Source organism: Mobula hypostoma, chromosome 15 (genome assembly GCF_963921235.1).
Source record: "Mobula hypostoma chromosome 15, sMobHyp1.1, whole genome shotgun sequence".
NCBI lineage: Eukaryota > Metazoa > Chordata > Chondrichthyes > Myliobatiformes > Myliobatidae > Mobula > Mobula hypostoma.
In genome coordinates this window covers 76,616,247-76,633,276 of record NC_086111.1, presented here as the reverse complement: position 1 = coordinate 76,633,276, position 17,030 = coordinate 76,616,247, and the positions used below count along the sequence as shown (strand labels likewise).

At 44.8% G+C, this 17,030-nt stretch overlaps 1 long non-coding RNA gene across 1 annotated transcript; it reads left to right on the top strand.

Annotated features, from left to right (window-relative positions):
- The first annotated feature begins 9,605 nt into the window (after nt 1–9,605).
- Nucleotides 9,606–17,030, top strand: LOC134357150 (uncharacterized). Its single transcript, XR_010020528.1, has 3 exons — nt 9,606–10,012; nt 15,396–15,574; nt 16,789–17,030. It is a non-coding gene; the product is annotated as an uncharacterized LOC134357150 (long non-coding RNA).

The following is a 17,030-nucleotide window of genomic DNA, read 5'->3' as shown; positions in this document are numbered from 1 at the left end:
CTCTCAGCTCATCCCTGTCGTATCAATGTCCGTTGGAATTACAAGAACATTTTACAGAGCCACAAATGATTCAACCTTCGTGCCATCTTGAAATTTACTAATCCATCTTCCACTTCCACATCCAAGTCATTTATAAATTCACAGAGATCAGGGGTGCCAGAAGAGATAACGGTGGTACACCACTGGTAACCAAAGTCTAGACGAATATCTTTCACTACAACCACCTTCTGCCTTCAATGGGCAAGCAAATTCTGAATCCATATAGCCATGTTTACATGGATGTCATGTCTCCTGACTGTCCGAAAGAGTCTACCATGGAAAACCTTATTAGACGCATTTCTAAAACACATACACCACATTGACTGCTCTAGCTTCATCAATCTGCTCCCCCCAACACGTTCCTTTTCCTCCTCCCTTTCTCCTCTGCATTCCCCCTCCTCCTCAGGCTCCCCAAGCCCTACTCCTCACTTTACCATTTCTCCCCTTAGCCTCCTCTCTATCCCCCTTAACCCCTTCCTACTGCCACTCCAACCCATTTTTCCGCAGCCCTTAAACTCCTCTACCTCATCCTTCCCCTCCTCCCCCACTCCTATTTTGTTGTCCCTTTCTTCCTTGTCCTCAGACCTTCACACCTCCCTGTTTCTGCACTCCCTTTTCTTTTGCTCTCCCTCCACCACTGATAAAGTTTAAGGATGTTGGGGAAGTAAGACATGATTCTTGGACTCTTGTAAATAATGGGTTAAAAGACTTAAGTGCCACCCTATGTGTGTTAGTGAACAAATTCTGTTGCTTTCACTGAAGAATATGCCCGCAGTTTGTTTAGATTAATAGCTTGCTTGATTAACAGCCTGTCGCTGCCTTTTCAAGGTGACATGAGGGCTGGAATTACTCAGAGATGACATCGGTTATGCCTTATTGTTTTGCTCCACTGACTTAAGTCTTTTCCTTGGAGAGGCTCAATGATAAAGACTTCTGTCTGCAATTAAGTCAGGGACCTAGCGACAGAAATGACTGGTACGGGGTGGACGATATATCTATTTGTAATTAAACTTTGATTTAGTGGACTTTCCTATCAAAGTAATTGGGTTTCGCTCTAACTGACTTGGCATACCATTGTAACTGAGTGTTCTTTGTCTGCTCATTCTATAAATTGTAGCATTTCTATTTTCTAAATCAGAAAGCTCGTCTGAGCCTCCAAGGGGGGAGAGAGAGAGAGAGAGAGAGTCTCTGTCTCTCTTTGAGGACTGGCTCCGAGTTCTTTCTCACCGGCTGAACTGGGAACAATAAACTGGTGAAGAGGTTAAAGTAATAACTGTGTGGTGTGGTTATTGGTCCAGCAATCTTTTTTAAGTTTACACCACACTCCGTTCCCCATCCCATTAGCCTCCAGTTTCATCATCCTCCCACCCCTTCACCCTCCCATTCTCCCCATTGTCTTCTCCCCATCCTCTGACCCGCACAGTCTCCATTCTCACCATTGTTTTTCCCCTCTGCCATTCCATGCCTCTCCCTTTTCCTGCCTCCTCGCCCATCTTTCCCCTTTATTTCCCTTTCTCTTTAACTCCAGCCCCTCTACTTCCCTCCTCCCTCCTTCCTTCCCCTTAATTCTCCATCTTGTTCCCTTCCTTCCTCCTTCCCCAGAAAGGAATGCAAGGCCAGAAGACAGAGAAGCAGAATTAGGCTATTCATCCCATCGAGTGATCTGCTTTCCCTCTCAACCCCATCCTTTTGCCTTCCCTTAGCCTTAAACCTTAAACCCCCTTACTAATCAGGAACTATCAACCTCTGCTTGAAATATACCCAGTGGGATCCTCAGAGGTCAGTATTGGGACCGCTACTTTTCACATTGCTTGTCAATGATTTGGAGAATGGGATTCATAGATTTGTAGCAAAGTTTGTGGATGATATGAAGGTAGGTGGAGGGGTAGGTAGTGCTGAGGAAGCATGTGATTGCAGCAGGACTGAGACAAATTGGAAGAATAGGTAAAATAGTGGCTGATGGAATACAGGGTCGGGAAATGTATGAAAATGCAGTTTGGTAAAAGGATCAATAGTGCGGACTATTATCTATATAGGGAGAAGGTTCAAACATCAGAGGTTCAGGGGAACTTCAGAATCCTCATTTCCAGTCTCCCAGAAGGTTAATTTGCAGGTTGATTCTGTGGTAAACAAGGCAAATGTAATGTTCACATTTATTTCAAGAGGAATAGAATATAAAAGCAAGGAAATAATGCTGAGCCTTTATAAGACACTAGTCAGGCCACACTTGGAGTATTGTCAACAGTTTTGGGCCCCATATCTCAAAAAGGATGTGTTGTCATAGGAGAGAGTCCAGAGGAAGTTCATGAAGATGATTCTGGAAACGAAGAGGTTAACCTGTGAGGCGTGTTTCGCAGTTTTGGGCCTGTACTCATTGGAATTTACAAAACGTGGGGGAGATCTCATTGAAATCTATCGAATGTTGAAAGGACTAGATAGGGTGGATGTGGAGAGGATGTTTCCTATGGTAGGAGTATCCAGAACTAGAGATCACAGCCTCAAAATTGAGGGATGACCTTTTAGAAGAGGTAAGGAGAAATGTTTTTAGCCAGGGAGTAGTGAATCTGTGAAATGTTCTGCCACAGACTGAAGTGAATGCCATCCATGGGTATATTTAAGGCGGAAGTTGATCATTTCCTGATTGGCCAGGGCATCAAAGGAGATGGTGAGAAGGCAGGTGTGTGGGGTTGAGTGGGATCTGGATAAGTCATGATTGAATGGTGGAGCAGACTTGATGGGCTGAAAAGCCTATTTCTGCTCCTATGTCTTAATGACTTGGCCACAAAGGCTGAATCTGGCAATGGATTCCAACCTCTGGCTAAAGAAATTGCTCCTCATCTCTGTTTTAAAGGAAACAACAGGAATTCTGCAGATGCTGGAAATTCAAGCAACACACATCAAAATTGCTGGTGAACGCAGCAGGCCAGGCAGCATCTCTAGGAAGAGGTGCAGTCAACGTTTCAGGCCGAGACCCTTCATCAGGGTTTGTTTTAAAGTAACTTCCTTCCATTCTGCAACTGTGTCCCCGCGTCCTAATCTCTACAACTATTGGAATCATCCTCTGCACTGCCACTCTACAGGGTTTTGAATATTGGGGCGGTTTCAATGAGGTTCTCCCCACCTCATTCTTCCAAACTCCAGCGTGTACAGGCTCAGAGCCATCAAACACTCTGCATACAGTATGTTAATCCTTTCATTTTGTGATCATTCTCATTAATCTCCTCTGGATCCTTTCTAATGCCGGCACATCCTCGCTTAGATATGGAGCCCATAATTTGTTCACAATGTTCCAAATGCAGCCTAACCAATGCCTTATAAAGCCTCAACATTACATCATTGCTTTTACACTCTAATCCCCAGGAAAGAAATGCTAACATTGCTTTTACCTTCTTTACCTCCGTCTAAATATGAAGGCTAACATTAAAGTAACCTTGCAGTAGGAATCCTAGACACATTGGACTGCTGATTTCAGAATTTTCTTCCCTTTTAGAAAATGGTCTACCCCTTTATTCCTTCCACCAAATTTCCTTACACTGTATTCCATCTTCCACCTCTTTCCCCACTCTCGCAATCTGTCCAACTCCTTCTGCATTCCCCCTGCTTCCTCCTCTTTACCTGCTCCTCCACTTACTTTTGTACCATCTACAAACCTGGCCAAAAAAGACATAAATTCTGTCATCCATATCATTAATGTATACAGTGAAAAGAAGCAGTCCCAACACAGACCACTGCAGAACATGACTAGTCAATGGCAGCCAACCAGAAAAGACCCGCTTTGTTCCCACTCTTTTCCTTCTGCCAGTCAACTAGTCTTCTGTCCTGGTATCTTTCTTGTAAGGCCATGGACCCTTATCTTGTTTAGCAGACTTGTGTAAAGCACCTCATGTAAGGTCTTCTGAAAATATCAGTTATTTTATTTCGAGATACACCATGTAACAGGCTTTTCCTGCCCATGGAGCATGCCACCTATTACACCAATTAACCTACTAACTCATGTGTCTTTTAACTGTGTGAGGCAACCCACGTAGTCATGGGGAAAACACACAAACTCCTTAAAGATGGTGGTGGAATTGAACCCAGTCCCTGTTATTGTGCTGTTATACTGTTACGTTAACCACTATGCCACCGTGTCACCCCAAGTAATCAGGATCCACTGACTCTCCATTGTTTATTCTGCCTGTTACTTCCTCAAAGAATTCAAACAAAATTGTCAGGTGAGATTTCTCCTGAAGGAAACCCTGTTGACTTCAGCCTGTTTTATAATTTACCTCCAAGCAGCCTGAAGCCACATCATTAATAATGGATTCTAACATCTTGCCAACTAGTGATGTCAGGCAAACTGGCCTATATTTTCCTGTAGGTCGGGCAGCATCCGTGGAAAAGATCGGTCGACGTTTCGGGCCAGAACCCTTCGTCAGGACTGCAGGGGGAAGGGGCAGAGGCCCTATAAAGAAGGTGGGGGGAGGGTGGGAAGGAGAAGGCTGGTAGGTTCCAGGTGAAAAACCAGTAAGAGGGAAGATAAAGGGGTGGGGGAGAGGAGGCAGGGAGGTGATAGGCAGGAAAGGTGAAGAAAGAATAGGGGAAAACACAATGGGTAGTAGAAGGAGGCGGGACCATGAGGGAGGTGGTAGGCAGCTGGGGGAGGGGGCAGAGTGAAATAGGGATAGAGGAAGGGAGAGGGAAGGAATTACCGGAAGTTGGAGAATTCTATGTTCATACCAAGGGGCTGGAGACTACCTAGACGGTATATGAGGTGTTGCTCCTCCAACCTGAGTTTAGCCTCATCATGGTAGTAGAGGAGGCCATGTATGGACATATCTGAATGGGAGTGGGAAGCAGAGTTGAAGTGGGTGGCTACTGGGAGATCCTGTCTGCTTTGGCGGATGGAGCGGAGATGCTCGACGAAGCAGTCCCCCAATCGGCGTCGGGTTTCACCGATGTAGAGGAGGCCACACCGGGAGCACCGGATGCAATAGATGACCCCAACAGACTCACAAGTGAAGTGTTGCCTCACTTGGAAGTACTGTTTGGGGCCCTGAATGGTGGCAAGAGAGGAGGTGTAGGGACAGGTGTAGCACTTGCGCTTACAGGGTAAGTGCCAGGTGGGAGATCCGTGGGGAGGGACCAATCCCTGAGGAAGGCGGAGAGGGGTATCCGGCCCAAAAGGTCGACCGATCTTTTCCACGGATGCTGCCCGACCTGCTGAGTTCCTCCAGCATGTTGTGAGTGTTGCTTTGACCCCAGCATCTGCAGATTATTTTCTGTTTTCCTGTATTTTGCCTTCGACCACCCCCCTGAATCTTTTTAAAGTGTTGTATGACACTGAGTTTCCAGTCTTCTGCAACCATTTGAGAATCCACTGATTATTAAAAGAACACTACTAATGTCTTCACAATCTCTTCAGCTACTTCTTTTAGAATCCTGGAGAGTAGTACATCTGGTGCAGGTGACTTCAGAACTTTCAGCTTCTGAAGCACCTTCTCCTTAGTAAGAGTAACTATACTCACCACTGCTCCCTGACGCTCCCCAATTTCCAGTATGCTACAGTTGTTTCCATTGACTGATGCAAAATACTTACTAGTTTCACCGCCATTTCTTTGTCCTCTATTACTCCTCTCCAGTGTAATAGTCCACTAGTCCAATGTCTACTCTTGCTTCTCTTTTACTCATTATATATCAAGAAAATATTTTGGTATGTTTTTCATATTATTTGCTATTTTACCTTCATATTTCAGCTTCTCTCCTTGTTGCTTTTTGTTTTGTTGTCTTCATTTGGTTTTGAAAAACTTCCCAATCCTCTAGATTCCTAATCATTTTGCTACATTGTATGCCCTCTCATTAGTTTTTTTATGCTGTCTTTGATGTTGAGCAGAAGATTGCTGCTGTGACACCACTCAACTAGGTATTATACCTCGCTCCTCTATGCTTTCTCATTGCCATCTGAAATTCTGCCAACAATAGCTGTGTCATCAGCAAGTTTATCGATAGCATTTGAGCTGTGCCTAGCCACACAGTCGTGGGTGAGCAAGAGTAGAGCAGTGGCCTAAGCACACAATTTCAGGTGTGCCATTGTTGGTTATCAGCGAGGTGGGGATGTTATTTCCGATCTGCAGAGTGTAGTTTTCTGGTGAGGAAGTCTCCCTGTAAACTTTAATGGCCTTAATAATCATGAACCTATCAACCTCCACTTTAAATATACCCAATGACTTGGTTTCTATAACAGTCTGTGGCAATGAATTCCACAGACACATAACATCTGGCTAATAAAATTCCTCTTCATATCTGTTCTGAAGTTACATCCTGTAATTGTGAGGCTGTGCTCTCTGGTCCTAGACTTCTCCACTGTTGAAAACATTGTCTCCTCATCCACTCTGTCTAAACCTTTCAATATGCAAGTTCCCGCCTTCATTTTTCGGAACTCCAGGGAGTACAGTTCTAGAGTCACGTAACGCTTCTCACATTAACCTTTTCATTTTCTAGAATCATTCTTGGTTAACCTCCTCTGGATCTTCTCCAATGCCAGAACATCTCTTCTTAGATAAGAGGCTCAAAACTGTTCTTTATACTCCACGTGCAGTCTGAGCATTACCTTATAAAGTGTCAGCATTACATGCTTTGTTTTATATTCTAGTCCTATCAAAATGAATGCTCCCATTACATTTGTGTCAATTTATATACCACCAATCAGTCTGTGTATACAAGTTAATCTTATGCATTTGTATGTATTGTGTTTTTATTGATTTTAATATGCTTATTGTGTGTTTTTATGTGGCATTGGATCCAGAGTAACAATCATTTCATTTTCTTTTACACATGTACTGAAAAATAACAACTAGGAGTCTTGAATCCTGCAAATTTCAGTATACTAGAGCTCTTGAAATGCATGCAAACATTGCATTTGCCTTCTTTACCACTGATTCAACCTGCAAATTAACCTTTAATGAATCCTGCACAAGGACTCCCTAGTCCATTTGCAGCTTGAATTTCTGAATTTCTTCCCTGTTTAGAAGATAGTCTACGCCTTTATTCCTTTCTCCAAAGTGCATTACCATACACTTCCCAACACCATATTCCATTTGCCACTTCTTTGCCCATTCTCCTAATCTGTCCTGGTCCTTTTGCTAACTCCCTATTTCCCTCATCCCCCATCAAGAAGTCATCAAAGCTCTCTGCTTCTTTCTGGACGCCAGACCCGACCAGTTCCCCTCGAACGCCACTCTTCTCCATCTGGCGGAACTGCTCTTCACTCTCAATAATTTCTCCTTTGGATCATCCCCCTTCGTTCAAACATAAGGTGTAGCCATGGACACTTGCATGGGTCCTAGCTATGCCTACCTTTTTGTCAGCCATGTGGAACAGTCTGTGTTCCAAGCTTACACTGGTGTCACTCCCCAACTTTTCCTACACTATATTGATGACTGCATTGGTGCTGTTTCCTGCACGTGCTGAGCTTGTCGACTTAAACTTTGCCTCCAACTTCCACCCTGCCCTCAAATTTACCTGGTTCATTTCTGACATCTCCCTCCCTTTTCACAATCTCTCTGACTCTATCTCTGGAACAGCTACTTGGACTATACCTCCTCCTACCCTTTCACTTGTAAAAATGCCATCCCCTTCTCTCAATTCTCTTTCTCCGTCGTATCTGCTCTCAGGATGATACTTTTCATTCCAGAACTAAGGAAATGTCCTCCTTCTTCAAAAAAGGGGCTTCCTTCCTCCAGCATCAATGCTGCCCTCAACCACATCTCTTACATTTTGCACACATTTGCCCTCACCCCGTCCTCCTGCCACTCCATTGGGATGGAGTTCCTCTTGTTCTACCATTCCACCAGCCTCCACGTTCAGCGCATAATTCTCCATACCTTCCACCATCTCCAACAGGGTCCCACCACCAAGCGTATCTTCCCCCACCCCCCACGCATTCTGCTTTCCGCAGGGATAACTCCTTACATGACCCCCTTGTCCATTTATCTCCCTCCTGGCAATCATCCTTGCAAGCAGAACAAGTGCTACACCAGCACCTATACCTCCTCCCTCAGTACCATTCAGGGCCCCAAACTGTCCTTCCAACTGAGAGGACACTTCACGTGTGAGTCGGTTGGGCTCATCTACTGTATCCAGTGCTCCTGGTATGGCTTACTGAATAATGGTGAGATCCGACACAGGTTGGGAGAGAGTACCTATGCTTCATCCACCAGGAAAAGCAGGATCTCCCAGTAGCTATCCATTTCAATTCTATTTCAGTCAGTCCCTGGCCTCCTTTACTGCTGTGATGAGACCACACTCAGGCTGGATGGACAACACCTTATATTCCACCTGGGTAACCTCCAGGTTGGCGGCATGAACATCAATTTCTCAAACTTCTGGTAGTTGCCCCCTCCCTTTCCTTCACCATTTCCCTCTCGCCTTATTTCCTCACCTGTCCATCAGCTCCCTCTGGTGGTCCTCCTGCTTCCCTTTCATCCATTGCCTTCTGCCCTCTGCTATCGGATTCCTCTTCTCTAGCCCTGTATCTGTTTCACCAATCAACTTCTCAGCTCTTTCCTTCACCCCCCCCCAGTTTCACATATCACCTACTACCTTGAACTTCTTCCTCCTCTTCTCCCACCTTCTTATTCTGACCATTCAACTCTTTTTCCAGTCCTGCTAAAGGGTTTTGGTTCGAAACGTTGACCGTTTTTTATTTTCCATAGAATCTGCCTGGCTTGCTGAGTTCCTCCAGCATTTTGTGTGTACGACTTACCTACTTACAGAGCTTTCAGTTTCCAAGTACCTTCTCCTGAATAATAGTGAAACACCCTGGTTTTCTTGGCTGCATAAGTCTTGGGAAGATTCAAGCCCCGCCAAACTGGTGACATTGAGATGGTTTGTGTGGATGCTGTGTGATTCGCTATCCTGTTACAGATTAGCACCACGAAATAACAGACAGCACCCTGCATATGACTAAAGGAATTATATTTATGAATTTTAACTAAAGGGTTAGTAAAGCATAACAGAAAGTGCCCATTCTAATTAAACAGACAAACATGCACAAGTTGGAGCTCATGTTGAACTTCTCTGTCACTCACACACCGAGCCCTCGGTCAGCATAAAAGCACACACCACCTTCCAACCGTCGCTCGCAGTCCATCTCGAACAAACGGGTCTCCCACCGGATCGTATACTACGACCGGTTCTCCCCAGCGTCTTCTTTCTTCATCTCCCGCCGAACCAAAAACCCAAGTCCCTCACCAGAGAAAACCTCCTGCTAATTAGATGGCACATATTCCACATCATCCTTTATCTTCAACAATCACCCAAACAAAAATGAAAGCAGAACAGACTGCTCTTACAAAGCAGCTAAATGAAATACATACAGCATTACAGTAAAGATTTAACCAGGGCATTACAATAGCAATGACACTTGCTTATGCACCCTGACACTTTTGAATTTCTGGTGTCTCCCACAGTGAAGACTAACATGAAGCCAATCCTGGAGCATTCCTCCAGCATTTTGTGTGTGTTGCTTGGATTTCCAGCAACAAGGCTTTCTCTTGTTTGAGATTGAACTAATCATTTTAGAGTGACCATTTAGTTTGGGCAGAGATAGCTCATAACACCGTTCACTATTCTTTGATTAACATGTCTCCTTTTGAATGTCAATTTGAGTTTAAGTCTCCTCTCTTTCCCAAACAGGAAGTGAGAATTCTGTTCCATCTGCTAAACAGTTCGTTGAGCGCTGTTGACAGACACAACAGGCGTGTTCCCACACAGGTCCGACAAAGAGCTTGAAAAAGCAGCAAGTTTTTCGATGGGAGCAGTTGATTGGAGTACTGCGCAGACACAGCAGGAGTGTTACCGCGCAGGTCCGACAAACATTTTCGGTGGGAGATCCAGTTTCTACAAAGGCGAGGTACTACTGAGTGCAGCGGCCATCATGGGAGTAGAAAGGCTTTGGCTCAACAAGGCTTTGGTGACAACAGGCAGAATCTAGGTAAGTTCATTCCTTACTTCTTATTCAATTCCACAGAACCACTATTCTGTTCTGGGTGTCAGATCTGGGATTTCCAGGAGACTCCCAGCTTCCCTGCTGGCCACAACTGCGCCAGTTGCATCAAGATGCAGCTCCTTAGAGACCATGTCAGGGAACTGGAGCTGTAGCTTGATGACCTTCAGCTTGTTTGGGAAAATGAGGCAGTGCAGAAAGGAGCTACAATAAGGTAGTCACCCCAAGGCTGCGGGAGACAGACGAATAGGTGACTGTCAGGAGAGGGAAGGGGGAGCGTCAGATAGTGGAGAATGCCCCTATGGCCATCCCACTAAACAGTGAGTACTCCATTTTAAGTACTGTTGGGAGAGGACGACCTACCTGGGGGAAGCAACAGTGGCCGTTCCTCTGGCACAGAGTCTGGCTCTGTGGGTCGGGAGAGTAGGGAACTGAAGAAGATGGCAGCAGTAATAAGGAACTCTATAGTCAGGGGAACAGATAGGTGATTCTGTGGACACAAAAAGGAATTCTTCGGCAGTTGAACGGGGCAGGACTGCAAAAGCGCATGAAATTCGGACCGTGAGGCAGCAGGAGTGCTTAAAAGCAAGAAGATTAACGGAGCAGGCGACATTGTGGTGGGTGACGGAGTAGAGGGAGTCAGGGTAGGAAGGCTTTGGCTCGAGAGGCTTTGGCGAGCAGAGGCTGAGGACGAGCTTCATTCCAAATGAGGTAAGGCCGGGTAAGTTCCATTAATTGACTTAATTACCTTCGGAGTAGGTAATGGAGGCGGCAGTTAGGGCAGTTAAGTGCTCCATTTGAAGTATGTGGGAAGTCTGGGCGAGCACAATCGTCCCTGATGACTACAGCTGTAAAAGGTGCATCCAGCTGCAGCTCCTGACAAACTGAGTTAGGGAACTGGAGCTGGAGCTGGATGAACTTTGGATCATTCGGGAGGCAGAGGCAGAAATAAACAGGAGCTACAGGGAGATAGTCACCCCTAAGAGTCAGGAGACCGGTAGCTGGGTGACTGTCAGGAGAGGGAAGGGGAATAGACAGAATGAGCAGAGCACCCCTGTGGCCGTTCCCATCAATAATAAGTGTATCATTTTGGATGCTGTTGATGGGGACAACCTACCAGGGACAAGTTACAGTGGTTGCGTCTCTGGCACCGAGATGGGACCCTCAGCTCAGAAGGGAAGGAGGGAAAAGAGGAGAGCAGTAGTGATAGGGGATTCGATAGTCAGGGGGACAGATAAGAGGTTATGTGGAAGAGATCGAGAATCCCGGATGGTCTGTTGCCTCCCTGGTACCAAGGTCTGCGATATCTCGGATCGAGTTCTCGGTATCCTCAAGAGGGAGGGTGAGCAGCCGGATGTCATGGTCCATGTAGGGACCAATGACATGGGTAGGAAGAGTGAGGAGGTCCTGAAAGGTGTGTTTAGGGAGTTAGGCACCAAGTTAAAGGACAGGACCTCCAGGATAGCAATCTCAGGATTGCTACCAGTGCCACATGCGGGCGGGTTTAGAAATAGTGAGATAGCGCAGATCAACACGTGGCTGAAGTCATGGTGCAGGAGGGAGGGCTTCAGATTTATAGATAATTGGTCAGTTTTCCAGGGAAGGTGGGACCTGTTCCGGCGGGACGGTTTACATCTGAACTGGAGGGGGACAAATATTCTTGCAGGTAGGTTTGCGAGAGAGGCTCCCGTGGATTTAAACTAGATACAAGGGGGGAGGGGAACCAGAGTGTAGGAACAGATGTAGGGGAGAAGGAAGAAAAAGAAAATAGTAAAGTTGTTTGCACCGTTAGTGATAAACAGAGAGTAAGAGGTGGAAATTTTCTTAAATGCATTTATTTAATGCTAGGAGCATTATAAGAAAGGTGGATGAGCTTAAACCATGGACTGATACCTGGAGGTATGATGTGGTAGATATTAGTGAAACATGGTTGCAGGAGGGGTGTGATTAGCAACTAAATATTCCTGGATTTCGTTGCTTCAAGTGTGACAGAATCAGAGGGACAAGAGGGGGAGGTGTTGCATTGCTTGTCAGAGAAAATATTACAGCGGTGCTCTGGCAGGATAGATTAGAGGGCTCGTCTAGGGAGGCTATTTGGGTGGAATTGAGGAATGGGAAAGGTGTAGTAACACTTACAGGGGTGTATTATAGACCACCTAATGGGGAGCAAGAAGTGGAGGAGCAAATTTGTAAGGAGATAGCAGATATTTGTAGTAAGCACAAGGTTGTGATTGTGGGTGATTTAATTTTCCACACGTAGACTGGGAATCCCATACTGTAAAAGGACTGGATGGTTTGGAGTTTGTAAAATGTGTGCAGGATAGTTTTTTGCAGCAATACATAGAGGTACCAACTAGAGAAGGGGCAGTGTTGGATCTCCTGTTAGGGAATGAGATAGGTCAGGTGACGGAGGTTTGTGTTGGGGAGTTCTTCGGGTCCAGTGATCACAATGCCATTAGATTCAATATAATTATGGAGAAGGATAGGTCTGGACCCAGGGTTGATATTTTTGATTGGAGAAAGGCTAACATTGAGGAGATGCGAAAGGATTTAGAAGGAGTGGATTGGGACAACTTGATTTACGGGAAGGATGTAATAGAGAAATGGAGGTCATTTAAAGGTGAAATATTGAGGGTACAGAATCTTTATGTTCCTGTTAGGTTGAAAGGGAAGGTTAAAAGTTTGAGAGAGCCATGGTTTTCAAGGGATATTGGAAACTTGGTTCGGAAAAAGAAAGATATCTACAATAAATATAGGCGCTCGAGGAATATAAAGGGTGTAAAAAGAATCTTAAGAAGGAAATTAGAAAAGCTAAAAGAAGATACAAGGTTCCTTTGGCAAGTAAGGTGAAAATAAATCCAAAGGGTTTCTACAGTTACATTAATAGCAAAAGGATAGTGAGGGATAAAATTGGTCCCTTAGAGAATTAGAGTGGACAGCTATGTGTGGAACCAAAAGAGATGGGGGAGATTTTGAACAATTTCTTTTCTTCGGTATTCACTAAGGAGAAGGATATTGAATTGCGTAAGGGAAGGGAAACAGATAGGGAAGTTATGGAAACTATGATGATTAAGGAAGAGGAAGTACTGGCACTCTTAAGGAATATAAAAGTGGATAAGTCTCTGGGTCCTGACAGGATATTCCCTAAGACCTTGAGGGAAGTTAGTGTAGAAATAGCAGGGGCTTTGACAGAAATATTTCAAATGTCATTAGAAACAGAGATGGTGCCAGAGGATTGGTGTATTGCTAATGTTGTTTAAAAAGGGTTCTCAGAGTAAACCTAGCAATTATCGGCCTGTGAGTTTGACATCACTGGTGGGTAAATTGATGGAAAGTATTCTTAGAGATGGTATATATAATTATCTGGATAGACAGGGTCTGATTAGGAACAGTCAACACGGATTTGTGCATGGAAGGTCATGTTTGACAAATCTTATTGAATTTTTTGAAGAGGTTACTGGGAAAGTTGACGAGGGTAAAGCGGTGGATATTGTCTATATGGACTTCAGTAAGGCCTTTGACAAGGTTCCACACGGAAGGTTAGTTAGGAAGGTTCAATTGTTAGGTACTAATATTGAAGTAGTAAAATGGATTCAACAGTGGCTGGATGGGAGACGCCAGAGAGTAGTGGTGGATAACTGTGTGTCAGATTGGAGGACGGTATCTAGTGGTGTGCCTCAGGGAACTGTACTGGGTCCAATGTTGTTTGTCATATACATTAATAATCTGATGATGGGCTGGTAAATTGGATGAGTAAGTATGCAGATAATACTAAGATAGGTGGCGTTGCGGATAATGAAGTAGGTTTTCAAAGCTTGCAGAGAGATTTAGGCCAGTTAGAAGAGTGGGCTGAAAGATGGCAGATGGAGTTTAATGCTGATAAATGTGAGATGCTACATTTTGGTAGGACTAATTAAAATAGGACATATATGGTAAATGGTAGGGCATTGAAGAATGCAGTAGAACAGAGGGATCTAGGAATAATTGTGCATAGTTCCCTGAAGGTGGAATCTCATGTGGACAGGGTGGTGAAGAAAGCTTTTGGTATGCTGGCCTTTATAAATCAGAGCATTGAGTATAGGAGTTGGGATGTAATGTTAAAATTGTACAAGGCATTGGTAAGGCCAAATTTGGAGTATTGTGTACAGTTCTGGTCACCGAATTATAGGAAAGATGTCAACAAAATAGAGAGAGTACAGAGAAGATTTACTAGAATGGTACCTGGATTTCAGCACCTAAGTTACAGAGAAAGGTTGAATAAGTTGCGTCTTTATTCTTTAGAGCGTAGAAGGTTGAGGGGGGACTGAATAGAGGTACTTAAAATTATGAGGGGGATAGATAGAGTCGACATAGATGGGCTTTTTCCATTGAGGGTAGGGGAGATTCAAACAAAAGGACATGAGTTGAGAGTTAGGGGGCAAAAGTTTTGGGGTAACATGCGGGGGAACTTCTTTACTCAGAGAGTGGTAGCTGTGTGGAACGAGCTTCCAGCAGAAGTGGTAGAGGCAGGTTCGATATTGTCATTTAAAGTAAAATTAGATAGCTATATGGACAGGAAGGGAATGGAGGGTTATGGGCTGAGTGCAGGTCGGTGGGACTATGTGAGAGTAAGCGTTCGGCACGGACTAGAAGGGCCGAGATGGCCTATTTCCATGCTGTAATTGTTGTGTGGTTATATGGAACACTGATGGTAGTTTGCCTTCCGGATGCCAGGGTTTGAGATGTTTGTAGATGCGTCAACAATATCCTGAAAAGGGAGGGTGAGCAGCCAGAATCCCAATACATACATCCATACATATGGGTACCAGTGACATAGGAAGAAAAAGGGAGGAGGTCCTGAAAAAAGGATATAGGGAGTTAGGAATGAAACTGAGAAGCAGGACTCAAGGGTAGTAATCACAGAATTACTCCCTGTGCCACGCAACAGTAAGGATAGGAATAGAATAAGGTGGCAGGTAAATGAGTGACTAAAGAATTGGAGCGGAGGCAGGGATTCAGATTCCTGGATAAATGGGACCTCTTCTGGGGCAGGCAGGTAGGATCTGTCCAAAGGGGATAGGTTACACTTGAATCTGATGGGGACCACTATTCTTGCGGGCAGATTTAGTAGAACTGTTGGGAATGGTTTAAACTAATACAACAGGGCAATGGGAACCAGTATGATGGAGCTGAGGATGAGCCAGCAGGTTTACAAGTAGATGATGGGTGTAACATGAATGTAAGGAAGGACAAGCCAATGATTAAGTACAAAAGCAGACAAGTGGAGGAGGAGCTGAGGAGAGACAATGACACCTAATAGTGACCCTTTTGCTTGCATCTTTGGAAACAACTCTATTTCTATCTTAAATATCTCTAGTTTTTTCCTTTTCAGGGTTCTTTTGAAGATCCTGACCTGGAGTTACATGCTGACTTCGGTTCTTTGCGGGAATGGGACACGCTCTAGGGGTTTCATGACTGGCCGTTATTCGATATGCCAAGGATGCGGCCTAGGAGATTAGCTCACCTTCGGAGTTCCGGGATTTTGTGGCCCAGGAGATGGGTGGACCGAAGGTCAGTGCCTCTGCAGGAATTCGGTGTGTTGTGGGAGATGGAAGATCGAAAGCAGCAAGCTGGCTGCTGGCTGTGTGCCCAGAGACCCAAGTGCTTTGGGCACAAAGCTCGGAAAAAGTAAATCATAAATCAGTGAGTTGTTTATTTCTCCCCTCTCACTGTAAAACGGAGACACCTCCTTTTCCCTTATTAGGGAGAGAGAGAGCTAGTAGTATGTTGAATTATCGGGTGAATGAGTAGTCTTTGGGGTACTGCAAGTGTGTGCCTTTACTGATGCTAAGTTGCACGCTTGAGTGCTCGGTGGAGGGTGCCAATGCTTTTTTTGCTGGTGGGGGAGGAGGGACCGATGCTTTGTTGCTGATTACACGTGGGAGGGGGAGCTGGGAGGGGCTTTGGGGTTTTAACATTTAACCGTCATTTATTTTTTGTTTTTGTGGATAGTTGCAAAGAGAGAGTATTTCAGGATGTACATTGTATACATTTCTCTGACATTAACTGTACCGTTGAAACCTTTGAAACCTTTGAGAGCAAAGAGCTAAATTGTACTACAGAGGCAAAATACAAAAGGATGAAGAATGCAGCACTGAAAGTGCAGTATTTAAATGCATGTAGCATTCTGAATAAGGTGGACAAACTCATGGCGCAATTAGAGACGGGTAACTGTGGGCATCACTGAGTTGCGGCTGAAAGAAGGCCACATTTGCAAGCTTAACATCAAAGGATATATTTTGTATCGAAAGACCAGGCAGGAAGGAATAGTTGGTGGTGTGGCTCTGTTGGTAAGAGATGGAATTACATCTTTAGAAAGCGGTGACATAGGATCAGAGAATGTTGAATATTCGTGGGTAGGGTTAAGAAATTGCAAGGGTAAAAAACCATTATGGGAATCATATATAGGCCACCAACCTCCAAATAGTAGCCAAGATATGGATTTGAGGGGTCCAAGTTGCAGGTGGGCAACTTGGAGCTATGTCACTGCCTTTTACACCTGGGTTGGACTTTGTGTTTTGCAGGAAGGGTTGGCAAATTATGTCAAAGACACGAGGACATGACTAAATTTGGTGGGGGGAGAGTAGAACACTCTGGAAAAGGATTCACTACCAATGTAATGGTTTCTCTGTAGCAGCAGTGTTTGGGTTATGACCAGAGATAATGGGGGCTTTGGAATGTGTGGCATCTAATGAGGGGAGTGTTTTTCTTTCTTGTGTGCCCAGGAGCAAGGGATTCGTGGGCTTTTATTCGGCAGAAGATGGAGAGAGAAGATGCCCGACGGAGAGTTCGGAGACTGAATTACGGATTGGACTTGGAATGGGGTCGGAAGTTGACAACGCCTGGGGGAAATCGATGAAGAATGAATGGATGGGAAAATTGTGAGCTCCAACGTGTGCATTAGATTGTTTCTTTAAAATGGGCTCTTTTTGTTTTCTTTGTTAACCCTGTAGTCAAATTTAGAATT